Raw genomic sequence first — 17,486 nt, forward strand, 5'->3', positions numbered from 1 at the left:
ATCCTATCCTATCTTCTATCCTATCCTATCCTCTATCCTATCCTATGCTCTATCCTATCCTTTCCTCTATTCTATCCTATCCTCTATTCTATCCTATCCTCCATCGTCTCCTGTCCTCTATCCTATCCAATCCCCTATCCTATCGTCTATCGTCTCCTATCCTCTATCCTATCCAATCCCCTATCGGATCCTCTATCCTATCCTATCCTCTATCCTATCCTATCCTCAATCCTATCTTATCCTCTCTCCTATCCTATCCTCTATCCTATCCTCTATCCTATCCTATCCTCTATCTTATCCTATCCTCTATCGTATCCTATCCGCTATCGTCTCCTGTTCTCTATCCTGTCCAATCCCGTATCCTATTCTCTATCGTCAACTATCCTATATCCTATCCAATCCCCTATCCGATCCTCTATATTATCCTCTTCACTATCCTGTTCTCTATCCTATCCTATCCTCTATCCTATCCTAGCCTCTATCGTATCCTATCCTGTATCCTATCCAATCCTCTATCCTATCCTCTATCCTATCCTATGCTCTATCCTCAATCCTATTCTCTAATCTATCCTACACTCTATCCTATCCTATACTCTATCCTATCCTATCCTCTATACTATCCTATCCCCTATCCTATCCTATCCAATCCCCTATCCTATCCTCTATTCGATTCTATCCTCTAACCTATCGTATCCTCTATACGATCGTATCCTCTATCCTATCGTGTCCTCGATCCTATAATATCATCCATCCTATCCTATTCTCTATCCTACCCTATCCAATCCTCTATCGTATCCTATCCTCTATCCTATCCTATCCTCTATCGTATCCTATCCGCTATCGTCTCCTGTCCTCTATCCTATACAATCCCCTATCCTATTCTCTATCGTCAAATATCCTATATCATATCCAATCCCCTATCCGATCCTCTATCCTATCCTCTTTACTATCCTGTTCTCTATCCTATCCTAACCTCTAACCTATCCTGTCCTCGAGCATATAATATCATCCATCCTATCCTATTCTCTATCCTACCCTATCCTATCTTCTATCGTATCCTATCCTCTATCCTATCCTATCCTCTCTCCTATCCTATCCTCTATCCTATCCTCTATCCTATCCTTATTCTCTCCTATCCTATCCTCTATCCTATCCTATCCTCTATCCTATCCTATCCTCTATCCTATCCTATCCTCTATCCTATCCTATCCTCTATCCTATCCTATCCTCTATCCTATCCTATCCTCTATCCTATCCTATCCTCTATCCTATCCTATCCTCTATCCTATCCTATCCTCTATCCTATCCTATCCTCTATCCTATCCTATCCTCTATCCTATGCTCTATCCTCAATCCTATCCTCTATCCTATCCTATCCTCTATCCTATCCTATACTCTATCCTATCCTATCCTATCCTATCCTCTATCCTATCCTGTCCTCTATGCTATCCCATCCTCTATCCTATCCTATGCTCTATCCTCAATCCAATTCTCTATCCTATCCTATACTCTATCCTATCCTATCCTATCCTCTTTACTATCCTGTTCTCTATCCTATCCTATCCTGTCCTCGAGCATATAATATCATCCATCCTATCCTATTCTCTATCCTACCCTATCCTATCCTCTATCGTATCCTATCCTCTATCCTATCCTATACTCTATCCTATACTCTATCCTATCCTATCCTATCCAATCCCCTATCCTATCCTCTATTCGATCCTATCCTCTATCCTATCGTATCCTCTATCGTATCCTATCCTCTATCCTATCCAATGCTCTATCCTATCCTCTATCCTATCCTATCCACTCTCCTATCCTATCCTCTATCCTATCCTTATTCTCTCCTATCCTATCCTCTATCCTATCCTATCCTCTATCCTATCCTATCCTCTATCCTATCCTATCCTCTATCCTATCCTATCCTCTATCCTATCCTATCCTCTATCCTATCCTATCCTCTATCCTATCCTATCCTCTATCCTATCCTATCCTCTATCCTATCCTATCCTCTATCCTATCCTATCCTCTATCCTATCCTATCCTCTATCCTATCCTATCCTCTATCCTATGCTCTATCCTCAATCCTATCCTCTATCCTATCCTATCCTCTATCCTATCCTATACTCTATCCTATCCTATCCTATCCTATCCTCTATCCTATCCTGTCCTCTATGCTATCCCATCCTCTATCCTATCCTATGCTCTATCCTCAATCCAATTCTCTATCCTATCCTATACTCTATCCTATCCTATCCTATCCTCTTTACTATCCTGTTCTCTATCCTATCCTATCCTGTCCTCGAGCATATAATATCATCCATCCTATCCTATTCTCTATCCTACCCTATCCTATCCTCTATCGTATCCTATCCTCTATCCTATCCTATACTCTATCCTATACTCTATCCTATCCTATCCTATCCAATCCCCTATCCTATCCTCTATTCGATCCTATCCTCTATCCTATCGTATCCTCTATCGTATCCTATCCTCTATCCTATCCAATGCTCTATCCTATCCTCTATCCTATCCTATCCACTCTCCTATCCTATCCTCTATCCTATCCTATCCTCAATCCTATCCTATCCTCTATCCTATCCTCTATCCTATCCTATGCTCTATCCTATCCTTTAGTCTATCCTATCCTATCCTCTATTCTATCCTATCCTCCATCGTCTCCTGTCCTCTATCCTATCCAATCCCCTATCCTATCCTCTATCCTCTCCTATCCTCTAGCCTATCCAATCCCCCATCGGATCATCTATCCTATCGTATCCTCAATCCTATCCTATCCTCTATCCTATCCTATCCTCTATCCTACCCAATCCTCTATCCTATCCTATCCTCTATCCTATCATATCCTCAATCCTATCCTATCCTATCCACTATCCTATCCTATCCTCTATCCTATCCTTTCCCCCATCCTATCCTATCCTCTATTCTGTCCTATCCTCCATCGTCTCCTGTCCTCTATCCTATCCAATGCCCTATCCTATCCTCTACCGTCTCCTATCCTCTATCCTATCCAATCCCCTATCGGATCCTCTATCCTATCCTATCCTCAATCCTATCCTATCCTCAATCCTATCCTATCCTCTATCATATCCTATCCTCTATCCTATCCTATCCTCTATCCTATCATATCCTCTATCCTATCCTATCCACTATCCTATCCTATCCTCTATCCTATCCTTTCCCCTATCCTATCCTATCCTCTATTCTGTCCTATCCTCCATCGTCTCCTGTCCTCTATCCTATCCAATCCCCTATCCTATCCTCTATCGTCCCCTATCCTCTATCCTATCCAATCCCCTATCGGATCCTCTATCCTATCCTATCCTCAATCCTATCCTATCCTCAATCCTATCCTATCCTCTATCCTATCCTATCCTTTATCCTATCCTATCCTCTATCCTATCCTATGCTCTATCCTAACCTTTCCTCTATCCTATCCTATCCTCTATTCTATCCTATCCTCCATCGTCTCCTGTACTCGATCCTATCCAATCCCCTATCCTATCCTCTATCGTCTCCTATCCTCTATCCTGTCCAATCCCCTATCGGATCCTCTATCCTATCGTATCCTCTATCCTATCCTATCCTCAATCCTATCCTATACTGTATCCTATCCTATCCTCTATCCTATCCTATTCTCTATCCTATCATATCCTCTATCCTATCCTATACTCTATCCTATCCTATCCTATCCAATCCCCTATCCTATCCTCAATCCTATCCTATCCTCTACCCTATCCTATCCTCTATCCTATCCTATCCTATCCTCTATGCTATCCCATCCTCTATCCTATCCTATCCTCTATCCAATCCTATCCTCTATCCTATCCTATCCTCAATCCTATCCTATCCTCAATCCTATCCTATCCTATCTTCTATCCTATCCTATCCTCTATCCTATCCTATGCTCTATCCTATCCTTTCCTCTATTCTATCCTATCCTCTATTCTATCCTATCCTCCATCGTCTCCTGTCCTCTATCCTATCCAATCCCCTATCCTATCGTCTATCGTCTCCTATCCTCTATCCTATCCAATCCCCTATCGGATCCTCTATCCTATCCTATCCTCTATCCTATCCTATCCTCAATCCTATCTTATCCTCTCTCCTATCCTATCCTCTATCCTATCCTCTATCCTATCCTATCCTCTATCTTATCCTATCCTCTATCGTATCCTATCCGCTATCGTCTCCTGTTCTCTATCCTGTCCAATCCCGTATCCTATTCTCTATCGTCAACTATCCTATATCCTATCCAATCCCCTATCCGATCCTCTATATTATCCTCTTCACTATCCTGTTCTCTATCCTATCCTATCCTCTATCCTATCCTAGCCTCTATCGTATCCTATCCTGTATCCTATCCAATCCTCTATCCTATCCTCTATCCTATCCTATGCTCTATCCTCAATCCTATTCTCTAATCTATCCTACACTCTATCCTATCCTATACTCTATCCTATCCTATCCTCTATACTATCCTATCCTCTATCCTATCCTATACTCTATCCTATCCTATCCTATCCAATCCCCTATCCTATCCTCTATTCGATTCTATCCTCTAACCTATCGTATCCTCTATACGATCGTATCCTCTATCCTATCGTGTCCTCGATCCTATAATATCATCCATCCTATCCTATTCTCTATCCTACCCTATCCAATCCTCTATCGTATCCTATCCTCTATCCTATCCTATCCTCTATCGTATCCTATCCGCTATCGTCTCCTGTCCTCTATCCTATACAATCCCCTATCCTATTCTCTATCGTCAAATATCCTATATCATATCCAATCCCCTATCCGATCCTCTATCCTATCCTCTTTACTATCCTGTTCTCTATCCTATCCTAACCTCTAACCTATCCTGTCCTCGAGCATATAATATCATCCATCCTATCCTATTCTCTATCCTACCCTATCCTATCTTCTATCGTATCCTATCCTCTATCCTATCCTATCCTCTATCCTATCCTATCCTCTATCCTATCCTATCCTCTATCCTATGCTCTATCCTCAATCCTATCCTCTATCCTATCCTATCCTCTATCCTATCCTATACTCTATCCTATCCTATCCTATCCTATCCTCTATCCTATCCTGTCCTCTATGCTATCCCATCCTCTATCCTATCCTATGCTCTATCCTCAATCCAATTCTCTATCCTATCCTATACTCTATCCTATCCTATCCTATCCTCTTTACTATCCTGTTCTCTATCCTATCCTATCCTGTCCTCGAGCATATAATATCATCCATCCTATCCTATTCTCTATCCTACCCTATCCTATCCTCTATCGTATCCTATCCTCTATCCTATCCTATACTCTATCCTATACTCTATCCTATCCTATCCTATCCAATCCCCTATCCTATCCTCTATTCGATCCTATCCTCTATCCTATCGTATCCTCTATCGTATCCTATCCTCTATCCTATCCAATGCTCTATCCTATCCTCTATCCTATCCTATCCACTCTCCTATCCTATCCTCTATCCTATCCTATCCTCAATCCTATCCTATCCTCTATCCTATCCTCTATCCTATCCTATGCTCTATCCTATCCTTTAGTCTATCCTATCCTATCCTCTATTCTATCCTATCCTCCATCGTCTCCTGTCCTCTATCCTATCCAATCCCCTGTCCTATCCTCTATCGTCTCCTATCCTCTATCCTATCCTCTATCCTATCCTATCCTCTTTCTTATCCTATACTGTATCCTATCCTATCCTCTATCCTATCCTATCCTCTATCCTATGCTATCCTCAATCCTATCCTATCCTCTATCCTATCCTATCCTCTATGCTATCCCATCCTGTATCCTATCCTATGCTCTATCCTCAATCCTATTCTCTATCCTATCATATCCTCTATCCTATCCTATACCCTATCCTATCCTATCCTCTATACTATCAAATCCCCTATCTTATCCTCTATCCTATCCTATCCTGTATCCTATCCAATCCTCTATCCTATCCTATCATCTATCCTCTATCCTATCCAATCCTCTATCCTATCCTATGCTCTATCCTATCATATCCTCTATCCTATAATATCCTCTATCCTATCCTATCCTCTATCCAATCCTCTATCCTATCCTATCCTCTATCCTATCCTATCCTCTATCCTATCCTATCCTCTATCCTATCCTATCCTCTCTCCTATCCTATCTTCTATCCTATCCTATCCTCTATCCTATCAAATCCCCTATCCTATCCTCTATCCTATCCTATCCTGTATCCTATCCAATCCTCTATCCTATCCTATCATCTATCCTCAATCCTATCCTTTCCTGTATCCTATCCAATCCTCTATCCTATCCTACCCTCTATCCTATCCCATCCACTATCCTATCCTATCCTATCCTCTATCCTATCCTCTATCCTAGCCTATCCGCTATCCTATCCTATCCATTCCCCTATCCTATCCTCTTTCCTATCCTATCCTCTATCCTATCCTATCCTCTATGCTATCCTATCCTCTATCCTATCCTATCATCTATCCTATCCTATCCTCTATCCTATCCTATCCTATCCTCTATCCTGTCCTCTATCCTATCATCTATCCTATCCTCTATCCTATCCTCTATCCTATCCTCTATCCTATCCTATCCTCTATCCTATCCTATCCTCTATCCTATCCTATCTTCTACCATATCCTATCCTCAATCCTATCCTTTCCTGTATCCTATCCTTTCCTGTATCCTATCTAATCCTCTATCCTATCCTATCCTCTATCCTATCCTATCCTCTATCCTATCCTATCGTCTATCCTATCCTCTATCCTATCCTATCGTCTATCCTATCCTCTATCCTGTCCTATCCTCTATCCCATCCTATCCTCTATCCTCAATCCTATCCTTTCCTGTATCCTATGCAATCCTCTATCCTATCCTATCCTCTATCCTATCCTATCCTCTATCCTATCCTATCCTCTATCCTATCCTATCCTCTATCCTATCCTATCCTCTATCCTATCCTATCCTCTATCCTATCCTATCCTCTATCCTATCCTATCCTCTATCCTATCCTATCCTCTATCCTATCCTATCCAATCCTCTATCCCATCCTATCCTCTATCCTCAAACCTATCCTTTCCTGTATCCTATCCAATCCTCTATCCTATCCTATCCTCTATCCTATCCTATCCTCTATCCTATCTTATCCTGTATCCTATCCAATCCCCTATCCTATCCTCTATCCTATCAAATCCCCTATCCTATCCTCGATCCTATCCTATCCTCTATCCTATCCTATCCTCTATCCGATCCTATCCTCTCTCCTATCCTATCTTCTATCCTATCCTATCCTGTATCCTATCCAATCCTCTATCCTATCCTTTATCCTATCCAATCCTCTATCCTATCCTTTATCCTATCCAATCCTCTATCCTATCCTCTATCCTATCCTATCGTCTATCCTATCCTCTATCCTATCCTATCCTCTATCCCATCCTATCCTCTATCCTCAATCCTATCCTTTCCTGTATCCTATGCAATCCTCTATCCTATCCTATCCTCTATCCTATCCTATCCTCTATCCTATCCTGTCCTCTATCCTATCCTATCCTCTATCCTATCCTATCTTCTATCCTATCCTATCCTCTATCCTATCCTATCCTCTATCTTATCCGATCCTCTATCCTATCCTATCCTGTATCCTATCCAATCCCCTATCCTATCCTCTATCCTATCCTATCCTCTGTCCTATCCTATCCTCTATCCTATCCTATCGTCTATCCTATCCTCTATCCTATCCTATCCTCTATCCTATCCTATCTTCTATCCTATCCTATCCTCTATCCTATCAAATCCCCTATCTTATCCTCTATCCTATCCTATCCTGTATCCTATCCAATCCTCTATCCTATCCTATCATCTATCCTCTATCCTATCCAATCCTCTATCCTATCCTATCCTCTATCCTATCATATCCTCTATCCTATAATATCCTCTATCCTATCCTATCCTCTATCCAATCCTCTATCCTATCCTATCCTCTATCCTATCCTATCCTCTATTCTATCCTATCCTCTATCCTATCCTATCCAATCCTCTATCCCATCCTATCCTCTATCCTCAATCCTATCCTTTCCTGTATCCTATCCAATCCTCTATCCTATCCTATCCTCTATCCTATCCTATCCTCTATCCTATCCTATCCTGTATCCTATCCAATCCCCTATCCTATCCTCTATTATATCCTATCCTCTGTCCTATCCTATCCTCTATCCTATCCTATCGTCTATCCTATCCTCTATCCTATCCTATCCTCTATCCCATCCTATCCTCTATCCTCAATCCTATCCTTTCCTGTATCCTATGCAATCCTCTATCCTATCCTATCCTGTATCCTATCCCATCCACTATCCTATCCTATCCTATCCTCTATCCTATCCTCTATCCTAGCCTATCCTCTATACTATCCTATCCTCTATCCTATCCTATCCTCTATCCTATCCTATCATCTATCCTATCCTATCCTCTATCCTATCCCATCCTATCCTCTGTCCTATCCTCTATCCTAGCCTATCCTCTATCCTATCCTATCCTCTATCCTATCTTATCCTGTATCCTATCCAATCCCCTATCCTATCCTCTATCCTATCCTATCCTCTGTCCTATCCTATCCTCTATCCTATCCTATCGTCTATCCTATCCTCTATCCTATCCTATCCTCTATCCTATCCTCTATCCTAGCCTGTCCGCTATCCTATCCTATCCATTCCCCTATCCTGTCCTCTATCCTATCCTATCCTGTATCCAATCCTATCCTCGATCCTATCCTATCCTCTATCCTATCAAATCCCCTATCCTATCCTCTATCCTATCCTATCCTCTGTCCTATCCTATCCTCTATCCTATCCTATCGTCTATCCTATCGTCTATCCTATCCTATCCTCTGTCCTATCCTATTCTCTATCCTATCCTATCGTCTATCCTATCGTCTATCCTATCCTCTATCCTAGCCTATCCGCTATCCTATCCTATCCATTCCCCTATCCTATCCTCTATCCTATCCTATCCTGTATCCAATCCTATCCTCAATCCTATCCTTTCCTGTATCCTATCAAATCCCCTACCCTATCCTCGATCCTATCCTATCCTCTATCCTATCCTATCCTCTATCCGATCCTATCCTCTCTCCTATCCTATCTTCTATCCTATCCTATCCTCTATCCTATCAAATCCCCTATCCTATCCTCTATCCTATCCTATCCTCTGTCCTATCCTATCCTATCGTCTATCCTATCGTCTATCCTATCCTATCCTCTGTCCTATCCTATCCTCTATCCTATCCTATCGTCTATCCTATCGTCTATCCTATCCTCTGTCCTATCCTATCCTCTATCCTATCCTATCCTCTATCCTATCCTATCCTCTATCCTATCCTATCTTCTATCCTATCCTATCCTCTATCATATCAAATCCCCTATCTTATCCTCTATCCTATCCTATCCTGTATCCTATCCAATCCTCTATCCTATCCCATCCAATAACCTATCCTATCCTATCCTCTATCCTATCCTCTATCCTAGCCTATCTGCTATCCTATCCTATCCATTCCCCTATCCTATCCTCTATCCTATCCTATCCTGTATCCTATCCAATCCTCTATCCTATCCTTTATCCTATCCAATCCTCTATCCTATCCTTTATCCTATCCAATCCTCTATCCTATCCTATCATCTATCCTCAATCCTATCCTTTCCTGTATCCTATCCAATACTCTATCCTATCCTATCCTCTATCCTATCCTATCCTCTATCCTATCCTATCCTATCCTCTATCCTATCCTCTATCCTAGCCTATCCTGTATCCTAGCCTATCCTCTATCCTATCCTATCCTCTATCCTATCCTATCTTCTATCATATCCTATCCTCAATCCTATCCTTTCCTGTATCCTATCCTTTCCTGTATCCTATCTAATCCTCTATCCTATCCTATCCTCTATCCTATCCTATCCTCTATCCTATCCTATCGTCCATCCTATCCTCTATCCTATCCTATCGTCTATCCTATCCTCTATCCTATCCTATCCTCTATCCCATCCTATCCTCTATCCTCAATCCTATCCTTTCCTGTATCCTATGCAATCCTCTATCCTATCCTATCCTCTATCCTATCCTATCCCCTATCCTATCCTATCCTCTATTCTATCCTATCCTCTATCCTATCCTATCCTCTATCCTATCCTATCCAATCCTCTATCCCATCCTATCCTCTATCCTCAATCCTATCATTTCCTGTATCCTATCCAATCCTCTATCCTATCCTATCCTCTATCCTATCCTATCATCTATCCTATCCTATACTCTATCCTATCCTATCCTGTATCCTATCCAATCCCCTATCCTATCCTCTATCCTATCCTATCCTCTGTCCTATCCTATCCTCTATCCTATCCTATCGTCTATCCTATCCTCTATGCTATCCTATCCTCTCTCCTATCCTATCCTATCCTCTATCCTATCCTATCCTATCTTCTATCCTATCCTATCCTCTATCCTATCAAATCCCCTATCTTATCCTCTATCCTATCCTATCCTGTATCCTATCCAATCCTCTATCCTATCCTATCCTCTATCCTATCATACGCTCTATCCTATCCTATCCTCTATCCAATCTTCTATCCTATCCTATCCTATCGTCTATCCTATCATCTATCCCATCCTATCCTCTATCCTCAATCCAATCCTATCCTCTATCCTATCCTATCCTATCTTCTATCCTATCCTATCCTCTATCCTATCAAATCCCCTATCTTATCCTCTATCCTATCCTATCCTCTATCCGATCCTATCCTCTCTCCTATCCTATCTTCTATCCTATCCTATCCTCTATCCTATCAAATCCCCTATCCTATCCTCTATCCTATCCTATCCTCTGTCCTATCCTATCCTCTATCCTATCCTATCGTCTATCCTATCGTCTATCCTATCCTATCCTCTGTCCTATCCTATCCTCTATCCTATACTATCGTCTATCCTATCGTCTATCCTATCCTCTATCATATCCTATCCTCTATCCTATCCTATCCTCTATCCTATCCTATCCTCTATCCTATCCCATCTTCTATCCTATCCTATCCTCTATCCTATCCTATCCTGTATCCAATCCTATCCTCGATCCTATCCTATCCTCTATCCTATCCTATCCTCTATCCGATCCTATCCTCTCTCCTATCCTATCTTCTGTCCTATCCTATCCTCTATCCTATCAAATCCCCTATCCTATCCTCTATCCTATCCTATCCTCTGTCCTATCCTATCCTCTATCCTATCCTATCGTCTATCCTATCGTCTATCCTATCCTATCCTCTGTCCTATCCTATTCTCTATCCTATCCTATCGTCTATCCTATCGTCTATCCTATCCTCTATCCTAGCCTATCCGCTATCCTATCCTATCCATTCCCCTATCCTATCCTCTATCCTATCCTATCCTGTATCCAATCCTATCCTCAATCCTATCCTTTCCTGTATCCTATCAAATCCCCTACCCTATCCTCGATCCTATCCTATCCTCTATCCTATCCTATCCTCTATCCGATCCTATCCTCTCTCCTATCCTATCTTCTATCCTATCCTATCCTCTATCCTATCAAATCCCCTATCCTATCCTCTATCCTATCCTATCCTCTGTCCTATCCTATCCTATCGTCTATCCTATCGTCTATCCTATCCTATCCTCTGTCCTATCCTATCCTCTATCTTATCCTATCGTCTATCCTATCCTATCCTCTGTCCTATCCTATCCTCTATCTTATCCTATCGTCTATCCTATCGTCTATCCTATCCTCTATCCTATCCTATCCTGTATCCTATCCAATCCTCTATCCTATCCCATCCAATAACCTATCCTATCCTATCCTCTATCCTATCCTCTATCCTAGCCTATCTGCTATCCTAGCCTATCCATTCCCCTATCCTATCCTCTATCCTATCCTATCCTGTATCCTATCCAATCCTCTATCCTATCCTTTATCCTATCCAATCCTCTATCCTATCCTTTATCCTATCCAATCCTCTATCCTATCCTATCATCTATCCTCAATCCTATCCTTTCCTGTATCCCATCCAATACTCTATCCTATCCTATCCTCTATCCTATCCTATCCTCTATCCTATCCTATCCTATCCTCTATCCTATCCTCTATCCTAGCCTATCCTGTATCCTAGCCTATCCTCTATCCTATCCTATCCTCTATCCTATCCTATCTTCTATCATATCCTATCCTCAATCCTATCCTTTCCTGTATCCTATCCTTTCCTGTATCCTATCTAATCCTCTATCCTATCCTATCCTCTATCCTATCCTATCCTCTATCCTATCCTATCGTCCATCCTATCCTCTATCCTATCCTATCGTCTATCCTATCCTCTATCCTATCCTATCCTCTATCCCATCCTATCCTCTATCCTCAATCCTATCCTTTCCTGTATCCTATGCAATCCTCTATCCTATCCTATCCTCTATCCTATCCTATCCCCTATCCTATCCTATCCTCTATTCTATCCTATCCTCTATCCTATCCTATCCTCTATCCTATCCTATCCAATCCTCTATCCCATCCTATCCTCTATCCTCAATCCTATCCTTTCCTGTATCCTATCCAATCCTCTATCCTATCCTATCCTCTATCCTATCCTATCCTCTATCCTATCCTATACTCTATCCTATCCTATCCTGTATCCTATCCAATCCCCTATCCTATCCTCTATCCTATCCTATCCTCTGTCCTATCCTATCCTCTATCCTATCCTATCGTCTATCCTATCCTCTATCCTATCCTATCCTATCCTCTATCCTATCCTATCCTATCTTCTATCCTATCCTATCCTCTATCCTATCAAATCCCCTATCTTATCCTCTATCCTATCCTATCCTGTATCCTATCCAATCCTCTATCCCATCCTATCATCTATCCTCTATCCTATCCAATCCTCTATCCTATCCTATCCTCTATCCTATCATATCCTCTATCCTATCCTATCCTCTATCCAATCTTCTATCCTATCCTATCCTATCGTCTATCCTATCCTCTATCCCATCCTATCCTCTATCCTCAATCCAATCCTATCCTCTATCCTATCCTATCCTATCTTCTATCCTATCCTATCCTCTATCCTATCAAATCCCCTATCTTATCCTCTATCCTATCCTATCCTGTATCCTATCCAATCCTCTATCCCATCCTATCATCTATCCTCTATCCTATCCAATCCTCTATCCTATCCTATCCTCTATCCTATCATATCTTCTATCCTATCCTATCCTCTATCCTATCCTATCCTCTATCCTATCATATCCTCTATCCTATCCAATCCCCTATCCTATCCTCTATCCTATCCTATCCTCTGTCCTATCCTATCCTCTATCCTATCCTATCGTCTATCCTATCCTCTATCCTATCCTATCCTCTATCCTATCCTATCCTCTATCCTATCCTATCCTATCCTCTATCCTATCCTATCCTATCTTCTATCATATCCTATCCTCAATCCTATCCTTTCCTGTATCCTATCCTTTCCTGTATCCTATCTAATCCTCTATCCTATCCTATCCTCTATCCTATCCTATCCTCTATCCTATCCTATCGTCTATCCTATCCTCTATCCTATCCTATCGTCTATCCTATCCTCTATCCTATCCTATCCTCTATCCCATCCTATCCTCTATCCTCAATCCTATCCTTTCCTGTATCCTATGCAATCCTCTATCCTATCCTATCCTCTATCCTATCCTATCCTCTATCCTATCCTATCCTCTATCCTATCCTATCCTCTATCCTATCCTATCCTCTATCCTATCCTATCCTCTATCCTATCCTATCCTCTATCCTATCCTATCCTCTATCCTATCCTATCCTCTATCCTATCCTATCCTCTATCCTATCCTATCCTCTATCCTATCCTATCCTCTATCCTATCCTATCCTCTATCCTATCCTATCCTCTATCCTATCCTATCCAATCCTCTATCCCATCCTATCCTCTATCCTCAAACCTATCCTTTCCTGTATCCTATCCAATCCTCTAACCTATCCTATCCTCTATCCTATCCAATACTCTATCCTATCCTATCCTCTATCCTATCCAATCCCCTATCCTATCCTCTATCCTATCCTATCCTCTGTCCTATCCTATCCTCTATCCTATCCTATCGTCTATCCTATCCTCTATCCTATCCTATCCTCTATCCTATCCTATCCTATCCTCTATCCTATCCTATCCTATCTTCTATCATATCCTATCCTCAATCGTATCCTTTCCTGTATCCTATCCTTTCCTGTATCCTATCTAATCCTCTATCCTATCCTATCCTCTATCCTATCCTATCCTCTGTCCTATCCTATCCTCTATCCTATCCTATCGTCTATCCTATCCTCTATCCTATCCTATCCTCTATCGTATCCTATCCTATCCTCTATCCTATCCTATCCTCTATCCTATCCTATCCTCTATTATATCCTATCATCTATCCTATCCTATCCTCTATCCTATCCTATCCTATCCTCTATCCTATCCTCTATCCTAGCCTATCCTCTATCCTCTATCCTATCCAATCCTCTGTCCTATCCTATCCTCTATCCTATCCTATCCTGTATCCTATCCAATCCTCTATCCTATCCTATCATCTATCCTCAATCCTATCCTTTCCTGTATCCTATCTAATCCTCTATCCTATCCTATCCTCTATCCTATCCTATCCTATCGTCTATCCTATCCTCTATCCCATCCTATCCTCTATCCCATCCTATCCTCTATCATCAATCCTATCCTTTCCTGTATCCTATGCAATCCTCTATCCTATCCTATCCTCTATCCTATCCTATCCTCTACCCTATCCTATCCTCTATCCTATCCTATCCAATCCTCTATCCCATCCTATCCTCTATCCTCAATCCTATCCTTTCCTGTATCCTATCCAATCCTCTATCCTATCCTATCCTCTATCTTATCCAATCCTCTATCCTATCCTATCCTGTATCCTATCCAATCCCCTATCCTATCCTCTATCCTATCCTATCCTCTGTCCTATCCTATCCTCTATCCTATCCTATCGTCTATCCTATCCTCTATCCTATCCTATCCTCTAACCTATCCTATCTTCTATCCTATCCTATCCTCTATCCTATCAAATCCCCTATCTTATCCTCTATCCTATCCTATCCTGTATCCTATCCAATCCTCTATCCTATCCTATTATCTATCCTCTATCCTATCCAATCCTCTATCCTATCCTATGCTCTATCCTATCATATCCTCTATCCTATAATATCCTCTATCCTATCCTATCCTCTATCCAATCCTCTATCCTATCCTATCCTCTATCCTATCCTATCCTCTATCCTATCCTATCTTCTATTCTATCCTATCCTCTATCCTATCCTATCCTCTATCCTATCCTATCCTCTCTCCTATCCTATCTTCTATCCTATCCTATCCTCTATCCTATGAAATCCCCTATCCTATCCTCTATCCTATCCTATCCTGTATCCTATCCAATCCTCTATCCTATCCTATCATCTATCCTCAATCCTATCCTTTCCTGTATCCTATCCAATCCTCTATCCTATCCTACCCTCTATCCTATCCCATCCACTATCCTATCCTATCCTATCCTCTATCCTATCCTCTATCCTAGCCTATCCGCTATCCTATCCTATCCATTCCCCTATCCTATCCTCTTTCCTATCCTATCCTCTATCCTATCCTATCCTCTATCCTATCCTATCCTCTATCCTATCCTATCATCTATCCTATCCTATCCTCTATCCTATCCTATCCTATCCTCTATCCTATCCTCTATCCTATCATCTATCCTATCCTCTATCCTATCCTCTATCCTATCCTCTATCCTATCCTATCCTCTATCCTATCCTATCCTCTATCCTATCCTATCTTCCATCATATCCTATCCTCAATCCTATCCTTTCCTGTATCCTATCCTTTCCTGTATCCTATCTAATCCTCTGTCCTATCCTATCCTCTATCCTATCCTATCCTCTATCCTATCCTATCGTCTATCCTATCCTCTATCCTATCCTATCGTCTATCCTATCCTCTATCCTATCCTATCCTCTATCCCATCCTATCCTCTATCCTCAATCCTATCCTTTCCTGTATCCTATGCAATCCTCTATCCTATCCTATCCTCTATCCTACCCTATCGTCTATCCTATCCTATCCTCTATCCTATCCTATCCTCTATCCTATCCTATCCTCTATCCTATCCTATCCTCTATCCTATCCTATCCTCTATCCTATCCTATCCTCTATCCTATCCTATCCTCTATCCTATCCTATCCTCTATCCTATCCTATCCTCTATCCTATCCTATCCTCTATCCTATCCTATCCTCTATCCTATCCTATCCTCTATCCTATCCTATCCTCTATCCTATCCTATCCTCTATCCTATCCTATCCTCTATCCTATCCTATCCTCTATCCTATCCTCTATCCTATCCTATCCTCTATCCTATCCTATCCAATCCTCTATCCCATCCTATCCTCTATCCTCAAACCTATCCTTTCCTGTATCCTATCCAATCCTCTATCCTATCCTATCCTCTATCCTATCCAATACTCTATCCTATCCTATCCTCTATCCTATCCAATCCCCTATCCTATCCTCTATCCTATCCTATACTCTGTCCTATCCTATCCTCTATCCTATCCTATCGTCTATCCTATCCTCTATCCTATCCTATCCTCTATCCTATCCTATCCTATCCTCTATTCTATCCTATCCTATCTTCTATCATATCCTATCCTCAATCCTATCCTTTCCTGTATCCTATCCTTTCCTGTATCCTATCTAATCCTCTATCCTATACTATCCTCTATCCTATCCTATCCTCTATTATATCCTATCATCTCTCCTATCCTATCCTCTATCCTATCCTATCCTATCCTCTATCCTATCCTCTATCCTAGCCTATCCTCTATCCTATCCTATCCTCTATCCTATCCTATCCTCTATCCTATCCTATCTTCTATCATATCCTATCCTCAATCCTATCCTTTCCTGTATCCTATCCTATCCTCTATCCTCTATCCTATCCAATCCTCTGTCCTATCCTATCCTCTATCCTATCCTATCCTGTATCCTATCCAATCCTCTATCCTATCCTATCATCTATCCTCAATCCTATCCTTTCCTGTATCCTATCTAATCCTCTATCCTATCCTATCCTCTATCCTATCCTATCCTATCGTCTATCCTATCCTCTATCCCATCCTATCCTCTATCCCATCCTATCCTCTATCATCAATCCTATCCTTTCCTGTATCCTATGCAATCCTCTATCCTATCCTATCCTCTACCCTATCCTATCCTCTATCCTACCCTATCCAATCCTCTATCCCATCCTATCCTCTATTCTCAATCCTATCCTTTCCTGTATCCTATCCAATCCTCTATCCTATCCTATCCTCTATCTTATCCAATCCTCTATCCTAT

The sequence above is a fragment of the Halictus rubicundus genome, unplaced genomic scaffold (genome assembly GCF_050948215.1).
Source record: "Halictus rubicundus isolate RS-2024b unplaced genomic scaffold, iyHalRubi1_principal scaffold0042, whole genome shotgun sequence".
Classification (NCBI taxonomy): domain Eukaryota; kingdom Metazoa; phylum Arthropoda; class Insecta; order Hymenoptera; family Halictidae; genus Halictus; species Halictus rubicundus.